A 17,997-nucleotide genomic window follows, 5' to 3' on the forward strand; every position below is an offset into this window, starting at 1 on the left:
AAGAATATTTGGAGTCCCTTCCCTTTTGACACCTTCTCCCAGCCAGCATATAAATGACAAAAGATGTTGGTGATGCCTCGTTACAGACACGCTTATTGCTGGTCATTTCTTTCCACTGAAAACATAGCAATGTTATCAGCATGACGTTTCTTTTGGCCAGAACCTGGCATCCCCCCCGGGATATATTGAAGCCCGCCTCTCAGCTTGAAGACCCCTGCCTCATGGAAACTTCTGAGCTCTAGGCAGTTTGAAATAAAGTCCAGGCTAATGGAATAACAGAAGACCAGTCAACTACAAGGTACATGTGTACCTATGGATTGATATTTCTAGAGTGCAAACTCAGCTGGGGTGCAACAGATAAATACACATAATGAATTTGGGGGTGCTGGGAGCTGACACAAGTTTGTATACAACACGTGGGAAGATTACATCTTTGAACCATAGAATTTCAATCCAAGCCAAACATTTACAATTGGATTTCATATATTTAGGCACTGGGGAAGTAAGTGATTTCCTTAAAATCACACAATGTTCAGTGTAGTGTACATGCAGGAATTCAAACCCAAATCCCCGCCTTCCAAAGTTTGGCAGTATAGTCTCTAGACCTCCACCTGATAGTCTTCACCCACCCCCCATCCATTATGTGGCCTAGTCCCAAAAAGTTCTGAGTAACTTTTACGTGGGTGTAGTAGTGTAGTTGCAGTCCCAAAAGTATTTGAAATCTAGAGGTCCTGTTTATCTTGGTCACTAAATAAACAGTTTCATTTCTCGGTTACATGCATGCTTGAGAATTCGCTGAACTGTTGTTAACAAATCTTTGCATTAATGCCTGAGTTGACAGCCATCCAGAGTCTAGTTTTTCACTTCCTCCTCTGTCCCTTGCCTCTGTGCTTTGAATGTCCTTTGCTGATGTAGTTCTTCAATGGAATGTGACGTAGGCACAACTTATTTATTAATTTTACTTATTTATTTTTGGAAAGCACTCAAAACACTAGTTGTTCCACAGCTCTGGATGTGTGTGGGGCGGGAAATCAGTGCTTAATTTATAACAAATTACATGCCAGGGTTTAGAAAAACCTACCGGTGCCAACTGGTAAACACGGCACAAATTATGCACTGGGAGAAACAATGGAAAATGGATTTACAGGTGAGTCAGAATCTACACAAACAAAATTAAGTCTTGTGAAGTAAGAATAATAATGTCTCAGTTGATGGAAAAGCCTTGAGGATGAAAGCCGAGTGATTAAACACCAGTCTTAGGCTTCTGACTAGCTGATAAACTAGAAGGCTTTAGACAGCGTCTACATTTTAAGAAGCCTTTTTCTGATCACAGTGGCTGAGGGAAGGAGTTCCAAAGAGTGGTGCTTTGTATGTGGAGAGATCTGCTCCCAAATCGTTTTAGCTTAAGGGGAGGGGCAGCTTGGCAGTTTGCAGAGGAGAATTCCAAGCACCTGTGAGGATGGTATGGTTATAAAAGTAATCAGGTAACCAGACACGTGACGCTGAATGGATTTGTGACCAATGCACAGCATTTTAAATTACAATCTTATTTTGATGAATATATGATGTTACAACGCAAACAATTACAATGCATGCTTTTACAACGCGGTTTATACATCGCTACTACCATTACATCGCATGATTTTACAGCGTATGCCATTACCACCCATTTTTAAAAACTACCATTACAACGCATTCCATTACAACGCATACCATTACAATGCATACCATTACAATGCATAGTACGTTTAGGGCAACAGTAGGGTAAGTGTTGGATAGTGTAGGGGTAAAAATTACTATTCCCACTCCAGTGAGTGCAACAGTAGGGAAAGTGTTGGATAGCGTAGGTGAAAAATTACTATTCTCATCTACACCAAAACCCATACCCACCCTAAAACAAAAAGATCTCCATTACTTACCTTATAATGCGTTGTAATGGCATGCGTTGTAATGGTATGCGTTGTAATGGCATGTGTTGTAGTGACATGCGCTGTAATGGCATGCGTTGTAATGGCATGCAATGTAAAGGCAGTTGCGTTGTAACAGTTGCGTTGCAAATGCAGTGCGATGTATTGACTGTGTTGTAATGGATGTTTCTCTATTTTGATAGTAACCAATTTAGAGATCTTGGAGAGTGATGTGATCTTTAGTCCTGAGACTGCAGATGAGCCTTGCTGTCTGGTTTTGAATATTTTCCAGTTTGTTTATGAAGTTCTTAGGGAGGCTGGTGACCATGCTCATGCAGTAATCCAGTCGAGACAACACCACCACATTGACTGTCGCAGAGTTTCAGAGAAACTAAAGAAAAAGAATACATTGAAAAAATATTAGTAGGTAAATGCTTATTTAGTTACTGAATTCAGTTGTGGGATGTAGAAGAGGCTGCGGTCAAGGATAATACCCTGATTGCGACCATTTTGGACTAGTTTCTTGTAATCATGTCATGCAATCCAGTGCTCTGGTCGATTTCATTCAGTGGGTGGTTTGAAGCAGTCCAGAATGGTGTAGAGTAGACATAGCTGATAGCTGATCCAAAAGATAGATGGCATTTCTGGTGGTCTTAGTGCTTAATTTCAGCCGGTAGTTTCTGGTGCTCGGCACCAGCACTTATTTGACAACACTAGCACTTATGACAGTTTGCCACATGGAGGCACTGTTATTCTAGCCTACATGCACTGCAACAGCTGTATTCAGTATTCAATAATTCAATATCCATTAAAAACAACTAATCCCTGACTGCTCAACCCATTCTTTTAGCTTTGGGGGCCTGGAATAATCTGAACTGTCACACTTGTAATACTGGGATGGTTAGTAGTTGTGTAGTGGTGGGCTTGGCCCTCTCTTCAGTGTTACCCCTAAACGTTTTGCCTTCCTCCTCCTACATTTTGTTGAATTTATATTTGTTGGCCTTATGATTCTCTGCAATTTACCACTGCTAAGTAGTGCTAAGGTGCTTGTGCTCTCTCCCTAAAACATGGTATAATTGGCTAACAATTGTTTGGCATATTTTATTTACTTTTAAGTCCATTGTAGAGTGGTATATCATATACCTAGGGCCTGTAAATTAAATGCTGCTATTGGGCATGCAGCACATGTTGTGACATCTACTTCAGTAACCATAGAAAACATGTCCCAGGTCTGCCATTGCAGCCTGAATGCTGTGTTACACTGCCATGTCGACTTATCATTTAAACTACCTTACCAAGCCTTAAACACCCGTTTTATTACATATTGGTCACCCCTAAGGTAGTCCCTAGTTAGCCCATAGGATGTGGGTGTTGTTTAATTAAAAGGTTGGACCTGTCCTGGTAGTGAAGAACTACCAAATTCGTTTATCACTATTTTGTGGCATACCCCTCCAATAGGATAATACTGGGGATTCCTAATTACATTTAGTAAGCTGTAATTCCTAATTGAGAGGCGGTAGATATATCATGTTTGGTGCCTACGGAATTGTAATGATAAACCCTCTTTACTGCTAAAGTCAGATTTTTCATTACAATTTTGAAAATGCCAATTTTAGAAAGTTTGCATTTTTCTGTCCCTAGCCATTTGTGCTTGCAGCTTGTCTTGGGTCACATGATTGGGTTTAGCTAATAGTTTGATATGTGAATTCTTCCCAGACAGTCACAAAAAAGTGGGATCAGGTGTGCCTCAACGGGCCATTAACTGGAAGGATGGGGGCGGAGCTGAGCACAGCCCCCACCTGCGCTTAACTAGGTTGTGTCCTGTCTCCTCACAATAGGCCTAATGATCCTGTATTGTCACTGCAGCCAGCTTAAAGCCAGCGCAGGAGAGTCAGGAAATTCCAATAACTTCAAAGAACCTTTCCAGAAACTTCTCCCACCTTCCAAGAGAAGGACACTGTGGTATCAAAATAGGATCTTCAGACCAACTGTTAGTTCACTACTGGACCTGCGGTAGGACTCTCAGAGGATTTCATGCTGCTGTGACCTGCTGTGTACTCTGTCAGACGTCTGCAGTACTTGGAAGTATTGCTTTGCTACCTGGAGCCTTCCTTGAGCCCTCAAAGGCCAGCCTTACTATTGAGCCCTGCTGTTGAGCCCTGCATCTACACCTGCACCAAGGACTACCAGAAGGGACTCAAAGAGCTAGTTTTCTGGTATCCTGTTCAGAGCCACAGGGCCATAACAGTGTCCCACCATCTTGAACCCGAACCTGGACCCAGCCGAAGTGAGACGTGAACCCTCAGAGGTCTATCCACTCCTGGGCTCTTGGGTGTGGTGCTAGAGGTGCCCAGATGGCCAATTTCCAAAGCTGAGTGCTCTGAGAACCAGGAGGAGATTGGGACCAACAAGCAAATCTGTGTCAGCCGTCCTTTGCCAAAGAGGTATCTGACCTTGTGGAACTGTCTTTGGCAACAGCATTCTGCCTCAACCCACTGGAGATTTTCAACTTACATTTCAGCGACTAAGTCCGAAGGGAAAAATCTTCATAGTGACTTTGCTCCACGGCCATCCGACCATAATGCTCCCTCCTCGGACACTCCTACAGCCTTCCCCCACTTAACTTCTACTTCTACCTTCTCTGACATTTTTCTCTCAAAGATTTTCTAAGTCTAAAGGTAAGTACTGACCAGGCCCTATTCACTTCTTTTATTCTAACCATGCTCCATAGCAGTCAGTCTTAGTTTCAACTTTGACCTGGTCTCGCATGACCAGATGTCCACGTTTGACTCATTTATCTTTTAGGCGCTATTTTGAACCTTAAACTGTAAAAATTCATAACTCCGGTTCTACTGTCTGGATTTTTGTTGTTTAAATAATTAATAAAAAATTTAAATTAGTTTGGGACTTTTCTGGTGTCGTGTTTTCACTTTATCACTGCTTGCGTGCTACATAAATACTTTACACATTTACTCTTAGTTAAGCCTGGCTGCTTTTTCTGCCAGGCTACCCAGGATTTAAGTACAGGTTCATTTAGTGACTTTTTGTGGTTCACCCTGAAAGGGATTGTTGCTTGACCAGGGCTCACACTCCACTCAACCAACAACACAATGTTCTCACATGTAGGTACTGTCATTAGCAGAGTGGGCATGGACGAAGAGTGGTGCAAGCTGTTGAGGCCTCCTGATGAGGGCCCTGGCACTTATATATTTTACAAATCAGGCACTGGGTGGCCGCACCTTTTATCTCAAACACAATAAAAGGCACAATAGATTAACAAATAACAGAAGCACTCTGTTGAACGTGTTGATTTTCAAACCATAATGTTGAAAATCCACCAAGTAAAAGAGAAAACACAATTATGCAGTAAAATATATATTCAAATTATGTTTCTTGATGATATTGGTGGAAAACATGAGTCCTTTGCTAGCTAAGCACAGATGGTGTTAATCTGATGCGTCCTCTGCCACCTGGAAAAAGCAAGCACACAACATATGTTTGGAGGCCTTGTCTGACTATTTCTGAGTTCACTTGAATGTCAATGGATTTGTTTGCATTATGTTTTGATTAAATAGTGTGTTTACACGTAGGATTTCTTCTGATCTGTTGGTCGTTTGCACGTATTTTGATGTGTGTAATGCTTTCTGCTGTACTTCATAATATAGCAAGTTGCACCAAACTCAAGGTTTCACTGCCACAGTGCCTTAAATGTGCTGTACTCGCAGGCACGGAGAGTACCGCACTTCTGCACTTTGTGTTTTTAAAGGGACATTACTAGCACTTCTCAGCAAAGGGCAATTGGTTTATTGCAGAGTGCCGGAGGTCCTCTGTAGCAATGACGTTTCCTGGGATAGTGACTACACGTGCTTCTGAATGACTATTTGAAACACTGGACACAGTTAAACAATCATCTGAGAATGCTTTTTGGACTGACTAACAGATTGTGCACTCTATCAGGGAGTGTTTCTGAACGTGACCAATCATAGGCCAGTATGATTTTGATGCATTTTAAAGTCGTGTTAATGGGTGTAATTTTGAATACTGTAGATCTCATTGTGAGATCTAAATCTCTAATAAAAACCTTGAACCTTGATAATGATGCAACCTTGCATTTTAATTTTCCATAAATTTTGTGAACAATGAGAAAATTGGAGCTATTTGAATACATTGCTATGAAATGGAAATATGTGAGTATTTAATGATAGCATCAGAGGCAGAATTGTTTAGGCCCTTATTACGGGTGGTCCAGTAGTGAGTGTGAAATTTATCGCACCTGATAAAATCCGAATCTGAGTCATAATTTCTCAGGTGCGATAAATACCACTCAATTCCAACTTTTTCGGGATTAACATGCAGATTTTGGGGCTTGCTACAACAAAATGTTCATGTTCTGGTAATTAGCGGGCAGTTTTTCTCTAATAAATATCAGCAAATATGACCTGTTCATATTTATCACAAAGCAGATCATTGCGATGGGTGCGGTACCAGCAGTTACCACACATATCGCAATAAACCGAGCTGCCTCTCATGGGGGCCCGGTAGGTTTGTTTAGTATATGGTTCTGGGAGGGCAAATGGCCCAACAGGAGTGCAAAAAGAAGAAATATTTTAAATGTATCAAGAAGACTCTAAAATGTGGGCGTACCTTATGGTGAAACGTGCGATCTGGACCTTCAGAGTCTGAAATATTTGGGTGGAATAAAATTAGTGACCATCTATGAATTACCCAGAAAAACTAAGATATCAGAAACGTATTTCCCAATTAATATCTTAGGCATATCATTTGGTACAGATAAATTAATATGAATGCTTGAATCCAGAATCCCCTATGCCCTCACCCATTCTGCATCACCCACAGTGAGCTAGATACTTCTTCTTCCATCCTGAAGCATCTCAGAAACAATAGGTGTAAGGGAGCCAGGAATAACCTGGCACTAGCGGCAGTGATCTCCTCTCTGCCCCCTCCTTGCATTTGTCACTTATCTTGTGGCAAACAGGTCAACTGTGGAAATGTGAGATCTTAGCATTATTCCTCCCAAACAATCTTGACATGTCAATGTCCAGATTCTTAAATATGACTTTAATAGCTAAAGATGGTTCTTTATACATGGGTTTTATGGACCTTTCTTCAGCGTTCGATCTGGTTAACAGGACTATTTTGCTAAATATGGGCATTGATCCTTCTCTAGTTCATTTTTTGGCTGATGTGCATCGGGATATTTCTGGAACAGTAAGGATTACGCAGGATGGCAAATGTACAAGGCATTTTAAGTTAGGGAGGGGCGTCCGACAGGGATGTATTTTGGCCCCAATTCGTTTTACCCTTTATAACAATGCCCTAGAAAAATCTTTGGCGGAGGCTTGTTTGGATATTCCACGTGTAGGAGAACTGATTATCCCAGTCCTCCTATACGCGGATTATGCAGTACTATTAGCTCGTACTGCTGTAGGCCTTCAGTGGCTTCTGAATGCCTTTGGTGATTTTATGAAATCTTTGGATCTGATAGTTAATATTAAGAAATCCCATATTATGATAGCTGGTAAGAGAAATAGGAAAATTAAATCGTTTTATTGTAATGGAGCTGAGGTCTTTAGGGTGCCCTCTCTTGCTTATTTGGGGGTGTTATTTGACGAAAGAGGTTCCTGGGTCCCCCAACAGAAGGCAAAAAAGAATGAACTCAGGTCAACGACAGCCTTCTTAGGGTTCGCTCAACGACTGGGTGCTAGACCTTTTGAAGCCATGCTTGGAATTTATAGATCCAAATGTTATTGCCTCGTATGGCTCAATGATTTGGGGCTATAAACAGCAGGAAGAGATCCAGAAGGTGGAAAATAGATTTTTAAGAACTATTTTGTCTGTCCCTCAATCTACTTCTACTTTTGCCATCCATCAGGAACTTGGATTGGGCTATGTATCTGATCTAATGAGAATCGCCCCGTTGGTTTGTTGGCTCAAAATCTGGCTTAATCCAGACATAACCTTGAATCATTGTATCCTGCAGGATTGTGTTTCCCTGGATAAAGCCAGTAGTATCCCGTGGCTGGCTTATGTTAAGCATATGTTTTTTAAAATAGGACACTCTATCTTTTTGACCGCCCCGAAGGCATCAGAAAGGATGATGTGAAATGGATCAAAACACAACTATTGAATATTTTTATGCTGGAACATGAGGAGCAGGAGCTACAGAAACCTCTTGTTAGGGCCCATTATCTGATAATATCTTCTCCATCAATAGAGCCCTACTTGAGAATAGTGACTAAGCCTTCCCATCGGTGGCTCCTGACCAGATTCCGTTTTAACTTAATTCATTTCTCCCTGGGTACTATCTCGGGCTGGTCTAAACCTGAGAATATAGATCCATGTCAGTGTGATCATTTTTCCTCACAGGATACACTGCATTTTATGAAGTTTTGTGACTTTTATCAGAAATACGAAGGAGGTTTCTAGTCCGTCTTTTGAGGGGCAAGGGTTTCCTACAGGTCAAGCCAGCTCTTCTTTATTTAAAAATGCTTAGCAACACCTGGGACATTTTTAACATTGCTAGCTTTCTTTTTGCAGCTGTACGACTAAAAAAAAAGAGACTTTCTCTGTTAAATTGTGTCTGAATTCATCTATCTTTCCATAGATTGAATTTGATATGTATTTGACTGTTTTTAACTTTAATGAAATATTTACTTACGCCCATTATGTTTTATATATTTGATATGATTGTCTTAATTTTTTTAATATGTATTGTAATTTTTGTGATTTTAAATAATCGAATAAAAGTGGTTTTGACTGACTGACTGAAACTGCGTGGACTTCAGTTAACTAAAATTGAAAAAGCTCAGAATCAGGCAAACCAAAGGACCACTGCACTAGCTAAAAGTGTATCCCTGGTGCTTCAGATCATACATCACTAATAGGTACCTCTTGACATGTTCATTGTAGGTCCAAGAAAATCCATTGTTTCCTGTTTCTCTGCTTTAATGGCTCAATCGACTAATGCATCCCTTGTAGGGAACTCTGTTTGACCTCATAGTCATAGGTTTAAATCCCAGCAGGTAAAATGAGAATCATTGACTTGGGTAACCACAAAGATTTTTATTCAGTGGCAAGATACCCTTCAGGGTGAACATGTGCTTTACTAATACCTATGTTATGTTATATTGTTCCTAGAGTATTCATTTACTGATTCCACTATCACATCAGTGTGACCATGTGCTTTTATAATGCCCATGTTTATGTTATATTGTTCATAGAGTATGTATTACCTGATTCCACTACCACACAGTTTTGCAACCACACTTGTACATTATATAGTTGGATTGATGTGTCTTCATACAGGAGTCAGCACCCTTCGAAGGGAGGAGATAGCTTCTTTGTTCCATATTAGACCCTTAGGTTACAGTCATAGCAGGGAGGTTGTTACTTCCATTGCATTTGCACAATGGTCCAGTATGTGCAAGTGTTGCAACCTCCTTAGAAATTAGGCCCTACCACCCCATATCTGCACACAGACAATGCCACCATGCAATATTTGTGCATGCAGGACATGTGGTCATGGATACTCATGTGACAGCCACATATTCAAGGAAATAAACTAAACAAAAATGGAAAGTTTAACCATACATCACCGCAACTCAAAATTCCCTTGACCAACATAAAACACCACATTCATTAACAATATCCCCAGAAATCAATCTTAACCTTACTAAATTACACAGCACAATAAACTCTCCCACCTTCTCCATTTTTCACAAGTAACTCAAACTTCCCCACAAGAACAACACACTACACCAGACACTCATGAACAAAAGTGTAATCCAGCTTTTCAACACGCACCACAATCAGTCACGCTAACTTGACAAATCAACATGACCAAGTGCTAGGCTGAAAAAAACACTTAATCTGCACCCAGTACCGTGTCCTTTGGAAATTGCATTAAAACAAAGTCGGATGTCTTCCAAACACATAGATGACAACCTTCAGTCGATGTATCCTGAAAAATGATTAAAGTAAAACAAACGCTGAGCAGTCTAGCAATACAACCCTTGGCACCAGACTACTTCAAAAGGCAAAGAAAATCTCACTTACAGCACACTTGAGCTCCATCATACACTACCATTCAAACACAATACTGACCAACTGCATTACCTGCAAAAGGAATAACATGCACCACAAAATAATCACAACAATCTCCGCCTCAGTACCATGCATCTATCAAATCTTTCTATTTGTACAGAATGATTACTGGTCCCAGAGCACACTAAGGTGTAACTTGTGGATATCACCCAAAATATCTCAGGCTAATATTATTCTCAAACGTTTCACTCCATGGGATACTTTCCCTTGCAACCTCTCACAACATCATAATTCTTTTTTTCCACAACATACCCATGCGGTACATCCTCATACAAATTTTCATGACAGGGTACTACTTTTCCCCAGCATAGCACATTGCAACTTCTCATGACAGGGCACTACACTTCTCCAACTTTGCACACTATGGAGTACTCCCCCGCATACAACCTTAAGCAACAATTTGCTATTCTTCCCCAACTTTGCATACCATGGAGTTCTCCCCACCAACAACCTCTAGCAACAGGGAGCTACTCTTCTCTAACTCTACATACAATGAGGTAGTCCTCTATACAACCTCTAGCAACATGGTACTTTCTTCAGTTTGCACCATACATAGACACACACACAACTGTACTTCACTCGTATCTCTCCTAATGGGGTGCTACTTTTTGCCATTTCCGCGACACCTGGAGACACACAACGGGTACATATCTACACAATAGCACTCAGATGGACAATATACCCTCTTCCCCTCACTGTTAACTAGACTCCATATGGGATCAAAAGTAAATGCTCACATAGTACCACCCAAACAGCATATAGGTAAATAATTTAAACATCTCAACCTGTCTTGCAGTGCTAAGGATTCAATGCACCACAACCATTAACATGGACTACAGTTTCCAAACAAGGGAAGTCAATTTATATGTAAACGTACTAACCTGGCACATGCATTACCAATAAGATGTAAATCACACATGTCAATACACAAGAATCACCAAGCAAACCTTTCCCCAACCCAATGAACCTCATAGTTTGAATTTCTTAAATGAAAAACATAGAATAAAATGAACTCAATGATACCAAATAACCCTGCTGATTATTTATTCGAATGTCATATTTTAACTTCACAATTGGACAAATGCTGGGAAAATGTTTTAATCTCCCTTTCCTTCAGGACAAAGTATACTGTTGATCAACACAATCTCATTTCTATGGTCAGTCTCTGTAGATATTCCTACTGCTCTTTCTAACTTAACCTGGATGCCTTAGGTAGTTTTTGTTCAACATCTCCAGACCTGCCCAATACACATCAGCTCTCTACCATCCTTCACCATGTCAAAGTCAACATAGCCATTGTCCCTACTCCAACTCCGTATTTTGCAATCCAAGACATTGGTGAGGCTCTCTCATGAGCAAGTTGTGCTGCTATGCCCCCAAACACCATACTCTCTTCTTCCAGCATCAACTGATGCCTCTGAGAAGAAAATCCCTATTTACCTAATGTTGCACATTATCACAAGACCTCCGGCCATTACCCTGACCATAGCGCTAATAGGAACGGCACTATCGCCTCTAGTCAGTCCACTCTGAGTACTTTAAAATATGCATAATGCACACAGAGCCCTCCAAAGGCATGGATTATGCTGTAGCACAGCCACCCTAATTGAGAAATCATACTGCACACTCACCATACTGCTCCTTATGCCACCATTGCATGTATCACTGCCTCAAGCTCCATGGATCATTTCAAAGTTGTGCTTACTCTAAAGGAGATTTCCTGCCGATTCCCAATGTCTCTTCAGCATAGTCTAATATTGTAGTAGGAAGGAAGGGTCTTCATACAAGAGTCAAGAGCCATTCAGATAGGCAACACATTCTTTATTGTATATTTTACCCTTAAAATCACAGCTGGGAGCTCCTGTTAAGCCATCCTTCTGCCCTAAACTGTTCCTATCTTCTAACTTCCACTCCAAACCACACACAACATTCTACTAAACTATTCACTTTTCAGCATTCCAGGCACCGTCATAGACATATAGGAAATGCAAATACACTGATACCGCAATATAGGTGCCACAATACAATAGTACAGCCTTTGGAAAAACTGTTCCTCTGCTAATTGGCACATGATGCTCTGTAACTTGGTGTGGAAGCACCAAGTAGCAATACATGTCCTTCTTGTCTGGCATCCTTCGTATTAAGAAAGATTAGGCCATTCATGCCCTGAACATTTATTTAAAAAGGACTTTCTTATGGTCTCCAGAAAAAGGTTCAAGATTGAAGGACATTAAAATCCTTTCAGTCTGTTGATGTCCTTGACCCTCAGGCATGAAGATGCTTTCCAATAAATCCAGAAATGGCTGAGTTTAATAATGGTAATAGTTTTGGCCTTGTCCAGTACTGAAATAAAAGATAACTCACACACACACATGGAGATCGTTTGTTATCTGTAGAAGTGTAGCAAGCATTGGCATGTTTTGAAGATGCTACTAAGCGTCAACAAAAATAACAGCTTTTTGCTTATTATTCGCCAAGTGACTATCTATATAGAGTCCTTTTTGCTCCATTAATGTGATTATGCATTATACATTTAAACTTGATATTGCCACAGTTGCTTATGACAGTAATTCTTTTAAGTGGGATAATCACTTAGAATTGTTTGGATTGTAGTTTTGAGGACTTAAATAAATTGAGAATGCCATTTTGTCTTGAGAATGTCCCCATGTATGGCTGATGGACTGAGACAAAAATATTGATACTGATTTCCCTATCTTTGCAATACTGTACATTTCCTACTAGATTGTACTCTGAAAAATTGAGTTATGCCACACTAATATCGTAGACAAAATATCTATGGGCAAAATAGGGAAAGGTAAGTGCATCAGCAGCAGCCCGTGCAGGTTAGAGTGATGGGGCGGGGTTATTGGGGAGCATTCAACAGATGACCACGAGGGAAAATTAAATAAATAATACATTTTCCCTCATCGTCTGTCGAAATCCCCCCCATCCCTCTTACCTGCACAGGCCATTGCTTAAGTGAAGATAGGTAGGTGTAGGTTTACTACTCTTAGCTCCATATCTATGTTCCTTGAAGATATGTATATAACCGAGACACAAAGATGTGAAGTTAGAAATAGAAAATCTATACAAACCTACTGTAGGAAATTGGGCTATTAGTCGCGGGGGTAGGTATCCACTACAAGTAATAAGCACAATCCCTGTTAGGGTGAATCACTTAAGTCACTAACCCTGCACTCAACTCCCTGGTACCTATGGCTCAGAGCAGATGGGCTTAACTTTGAGACAATGTGCAAAGTATTTATGCAGTGGCAAAACAATAATAAAGTCAAAATACGACACAAGAAAAATCCCAAGGTAATTTACAAATATAGAGTACATTTTAATGAATAAAATGACACCAAAATTTCACCAATTCAATAAGTGAAACAGGAGTCATGAATTTTTAATATTTAAATATAAAAATATTGCCAAAAAGCACCAACATTGGTCATCTGGTTGTGCTTGACCAGTACCTAAGCGAAAGTTAAGGCTGACCATCATGAAGCGCGAGTTGGATGAAGGAACCAGGTTTGACACATTTGGAAGTTTTACCATCTGATTAAGTCTTGGAAATGGAAGTCAAAAATCCTCAGAGAAGCTCGACATTGTCAGATAGCCACTGGATGAGGTTTTGGTGAACATGTTGACTTTTGGCGGGAAAGCTCTGAGCGGGAGGAATTTGAACTTTGTGCCCAAGGAAGATACTTTTCGAGCCTTCGCATGGTGAAGATTTCTACCTTTGAACATAGTCACTTTTTTTGGAGCTAGGATTATTCCAGCGTGGCAAGGCTCAGGCTGTAGCTGAATAGAGTTAAATGAGACTGAATACCTTCCCTGCGAGGTCTAGCTGAACCAGATTTGCAGTTGCGGAAATGTTCAGAGCAAGAGCAACCTGAATCTTTGTCCCAGATGCAATTCACCTTAGTCAGGTAGGCTTGGCAGGATGGTCCTCACCCTCCTGTGTCTTTTGGACCCAAACAGTGTCTAAACTTGTAGGAAAAGTTAGGAGGAATACACTTTGGCACCTACCAATGATCCAGGACATTGGGGGCAGCACTTGAGGATAAAGACTCACTTCAGTAGAGGCCAGTAGCAGGGTTATGGGTAGGCCAAATGGAACTGGTAAGCTGGTCAGTTGCAGGAAAGGCCTCTTGCAGCTTATTGTGTCCCTGTAGCTTGAATAGGAGGCCAGCCTTGCGATCCGTGCAGTACACTTCTTTGTCCCAGATACAAGAGGGAGAGCAGGTCCAGTATTCTAACGAGCAGGGTACTCTGGGTGCCTCATTTACACCTGTTATTAGCCTGTGGGTGGCAATACCTCCTGGTTCTTTCCTAACCAATAGGGTAAACATTCCCAGGGGCAATCCTATCTGATTTTGCAACACTTTCTGTGTGCCCTAAAGCAAACAATCCCACAGTGCCCTTCTCCATCTAAATTTAAGATGCTGAAACCCTTCTTCCCTTGTGCAGAGCCTCTGTGCCCACCCCAGAGGTGTGGCCAAGGAAATGAGCAACCCCTCCTCTCTAGTCACTCTAAACCAGTACTGGGGCTAGTCCTCTTCAACTTGGATTGGTACCTACCTGGACAGGGGAACACAGAAGGGACCTGCCCAGGTGTCAGTTAAACTTGCCTGTGACAGGGTGGGCTTCTTTGAATTTAATCAAGTTCGTGGACACAGCCCAGCTGGTCATCCTCCCCACACCCAAAGCTTTTGTCTTAGATCTGGGAGCAAGTTCTCACCTCATAAAGGAGGCTATTTAGTTGAAGCTCATGCAAGCTAGCCTCTGGAGGCTTCCGAAAGAGAAAAGGTAACTTTCGAAAACTAGCGTTTCCAAAATATAAATTACAAATCCAACTTCACCAGTGAATTGGGCTTGTTAAAATATTTCAAAAAGTCCAAGAATTACATTTGCAGTTGTTTCCTAGCTGGCGATTAAATTTAATATTGTATCCAAATGCTTTCCTATGGAACAGCCAACTCTGCTACTGTGATTATAGCTTTTAGGGTTTTTTCACTATGAGGATATGTTCAACATTAACATTTTACATGGCTTACTTTAAAATAACATGCACCCTGCCTTGTGGACAGTAAGTCCTACGTAGGGGTGACTTATTATTATTTAAAAGCTAGGTTTAGGCCTGTCAAAAGGAATTATTTTGACAGGTCGACTTTGCAGTTTTAAAACTGCACAGCCAGGCTACAAACGGCAGGCCTGCAGTCCTGATTGCACTGTCACTGCAATGGATGGCATGATGGCTGCTGCAGATCACTGATGACATGTCACTTGCACGTCCTGGGTACTCTTTGTACGACATGCTATGGACTTATAGGTAAGTTAAATATGCCAATTAGGTGTATGCCAATTTCATCAGGGTGAAAGGGGGAGCACAGGCTCTTTACCTCTGGTTAGCAGGGGTAAAGTGAACAGCGTTCTAGAGCCAGCAAAAATAGGGTTCAGCAAAAAGGCAAAAAAGCCAGGGTGAGCCTGCAGAATGGGCAATTATCCTAAACCTAACTTTCAATATTTTTCCCTCAATATTTTGTCTATGGTAATATTGTCCCATGATATCCTGTACCCACTATTCAGGATCTGTGCTTCCCTACCAGAATATTTGTGTTAGAATGAGTAGGATACTTAAGTCTAAAGATTAGACCTTTTTCATCAAACATATTCCTCTATATTGTATGTTTTCAATGTTTATTAATGTTCAATCAATCATAGGTTTGTTAAGCAGAGCTACTCACCCAAGAGGGTCTCAAGGTGCTGGAGACGGTGGGGGGGGGGGGGGGGGGGGTGCGCAGGTCCAGGATGTTCAAGTAGATCTGTCGAAGAGCCAGATCTTGAGGTCCTTCATGAACTTGGAGAGTGTTGGCGTTTATCTGAGGTGGAGCTAGAGGGTGTGTCGTGCCTTGGCCGTGAGGAGGGAGCAGTCTCCGGTTCTTGTTTTCTTGAAGTGATGGACGGTAGCATGGGAGACCTGGGCTGAGAGGAGGGATCCTTGGGGTGCATGGAATGTGAGGCGATAGTTCAAGTATGCAGGTCTAGTGTTGTGGAAGGCTTTGTGGGCATGGGTGAGAAGCTTGAAGGTGATTCTCTTCTCGATGGAGAGCCAATGTCGTGTACGCAGGTGTTGGGTGATGTGGCAGTGACATGGTAGGTTGAGGACTAGTCTGGCGGAGGCGTTTTGGGTGTTCTGGAGTTTATGGGTGAGTTTCTTGTTAATTCCGGCATAAAGACCATTGCCATAGTCGAGTCTGCGGATGATGATGGCATGGGTGACGGTCTTTTTGGGTTCGAGGGGGATCCATTTGAAGGTCTTTCGTGGGAGTCGGAGGGTGTGGAAGCAGCAGGATGAGACAGTGTTGATTTGGCAGTCCATTTTGGGTTCGGAGTCCAGTATGATTCCGAGGTTGCGTGCGTGGTCCGTTAGGGTGGGTGGGTTCCCGAGAGCGGGGGTCACCAGAAGTCGTTCCAGGTGTTGGGGTGTGGGCCTGTGGAAATGTGGATTTCCCTGATCAGTTATGTCCCCTATCTTGGAGACAGGTTCGTGTGTTCGTCATTTTTTGATTATTGTTGCTGATCCTGTGTGTCAGACTTGACGCGGTCATCATTGGGATGACCCACTGCCAGATGGGGTTGTATAGGGCAGGTAAATAAGTTATTGATTATAAGCCTGACAAATTAAGCAGGCCAGAATGTTCGCATCTGAGCTGTAGGTACTGTAATTACGCATCGCTGCTCATTTATATATGTTAGTGTAATTATCCATGCTTTCTGTGCCCGGTATACTGATGGCTTGGCACAATTACTAAATTTCACAGACATGATATTACCTTTATCATGCTGTCAAAATAGCAGACAACGCGTTATCAGTGTATGTCTAATTGGTGTTGGAGATGAATGAAACAAAAGAAAAAGGCTATGCAAGACTAAAATATTTTTCACATAACTGCCTTTCTCTTATAGACAGGCAGCCTCGGTCATATGTTTCCAGATTGGACATTAAGGAACAATTATGATCTGTGCACTCGCATTTTAACTCTTGAAAGGTTTTTTTTTAAATAAGGACTGCCACCACAGAGTGACATATGAGGCCCGGTATTTAGGGTAATGAGAAAATATCTGACAGGATTTCCTTTTTAAAGTTTGCTTTAGTAAGCTCATTCTTGTGAGTGGTGGCCCCAATAGTTGACTTGTTTTTGAATTAGGCTATTTATTGTATAGGTGGAAATTATTGCAAAATGACTAATTTCTTTAGCAGATAAATTATTAATTATCAACATTAACAACTGTTCTTAAACTTGGTTTTCCGAATATTTAGGTAATTTAGCATTCCTATTAGGGCCTCCTAGCATTAATATTGACTTCAGGTTGGTGTAGGTTCATGTAATAGGGACATTTGCATATGAGATGTCATTTGGCTAGCTTATGAGCTAACACAATGAGGTTTGTACATTAATTTGAAGGATTTCTCGCCGTTTCACATACGCTGTGTATCTCCTATAATTTTGCTTACGCCCAGTAGCTACACACAGGGATTAATAGTATTGTCAAGACACAGGGTGGCCCCTGAGGAGGTTCGCTTCCCGCTAGCCCCTTAAGAAATTAAGCCCCTTAGAAATTAGCCCCCTTAGAAATTAAGCCAAGGAAATAGGTATGGTGTTTTCCCCTTTTTCTCATGTTTTATTGTGATCTTTCAGGGGAATTAGTCCAAGCCCCTAATACAGCTTCTACTAAAGTCCTCCCTTGGACACAAGAACACACTGTGGCATTTGAAGAATTAAAGAGAGCTTTATGTCAAGCACCAGTTTTAGCAAACCCTGATTACAACAAATCGTTTATGTTTTTGTGACAGAGCGGGATGGAACAGCACTATCTGTCCTAACACAAGATCATGCAGGAAAACACGAGCCCTGTGCTTATCTTTCTAGTACATTAGACCCAGTAGCACAGGCTTTGC

The 17,997-nt window shown here is 41.4% G+C and overlaps 1 protein-coding gene across 2 annotated transcripts in view; it reads left to right on the forward strand.

Moving 5' to 3' along the window:
• PRICKLE2 (prickle planar cell polarity protein 2) overlaps positions 1–17,997 on the forward strand; it is a 738,899-nt gene that overhangs the window by 126,502 nt on the left and 594,400 nt on the right. The window lies entirely within an intron of this gene.

This window comes from Triturus cristatus, chromosome 9, assembly GCF_964204655.1.
Source record: "Triturus cristatus chromosome 9, aTriCri1.1, whole genome shotgun sequence".
NCBI lineage: Eukaryota > Metazoa > Chordata > Amphibia > Caudata > Salamandridae > Triturus > Triturus cristatus.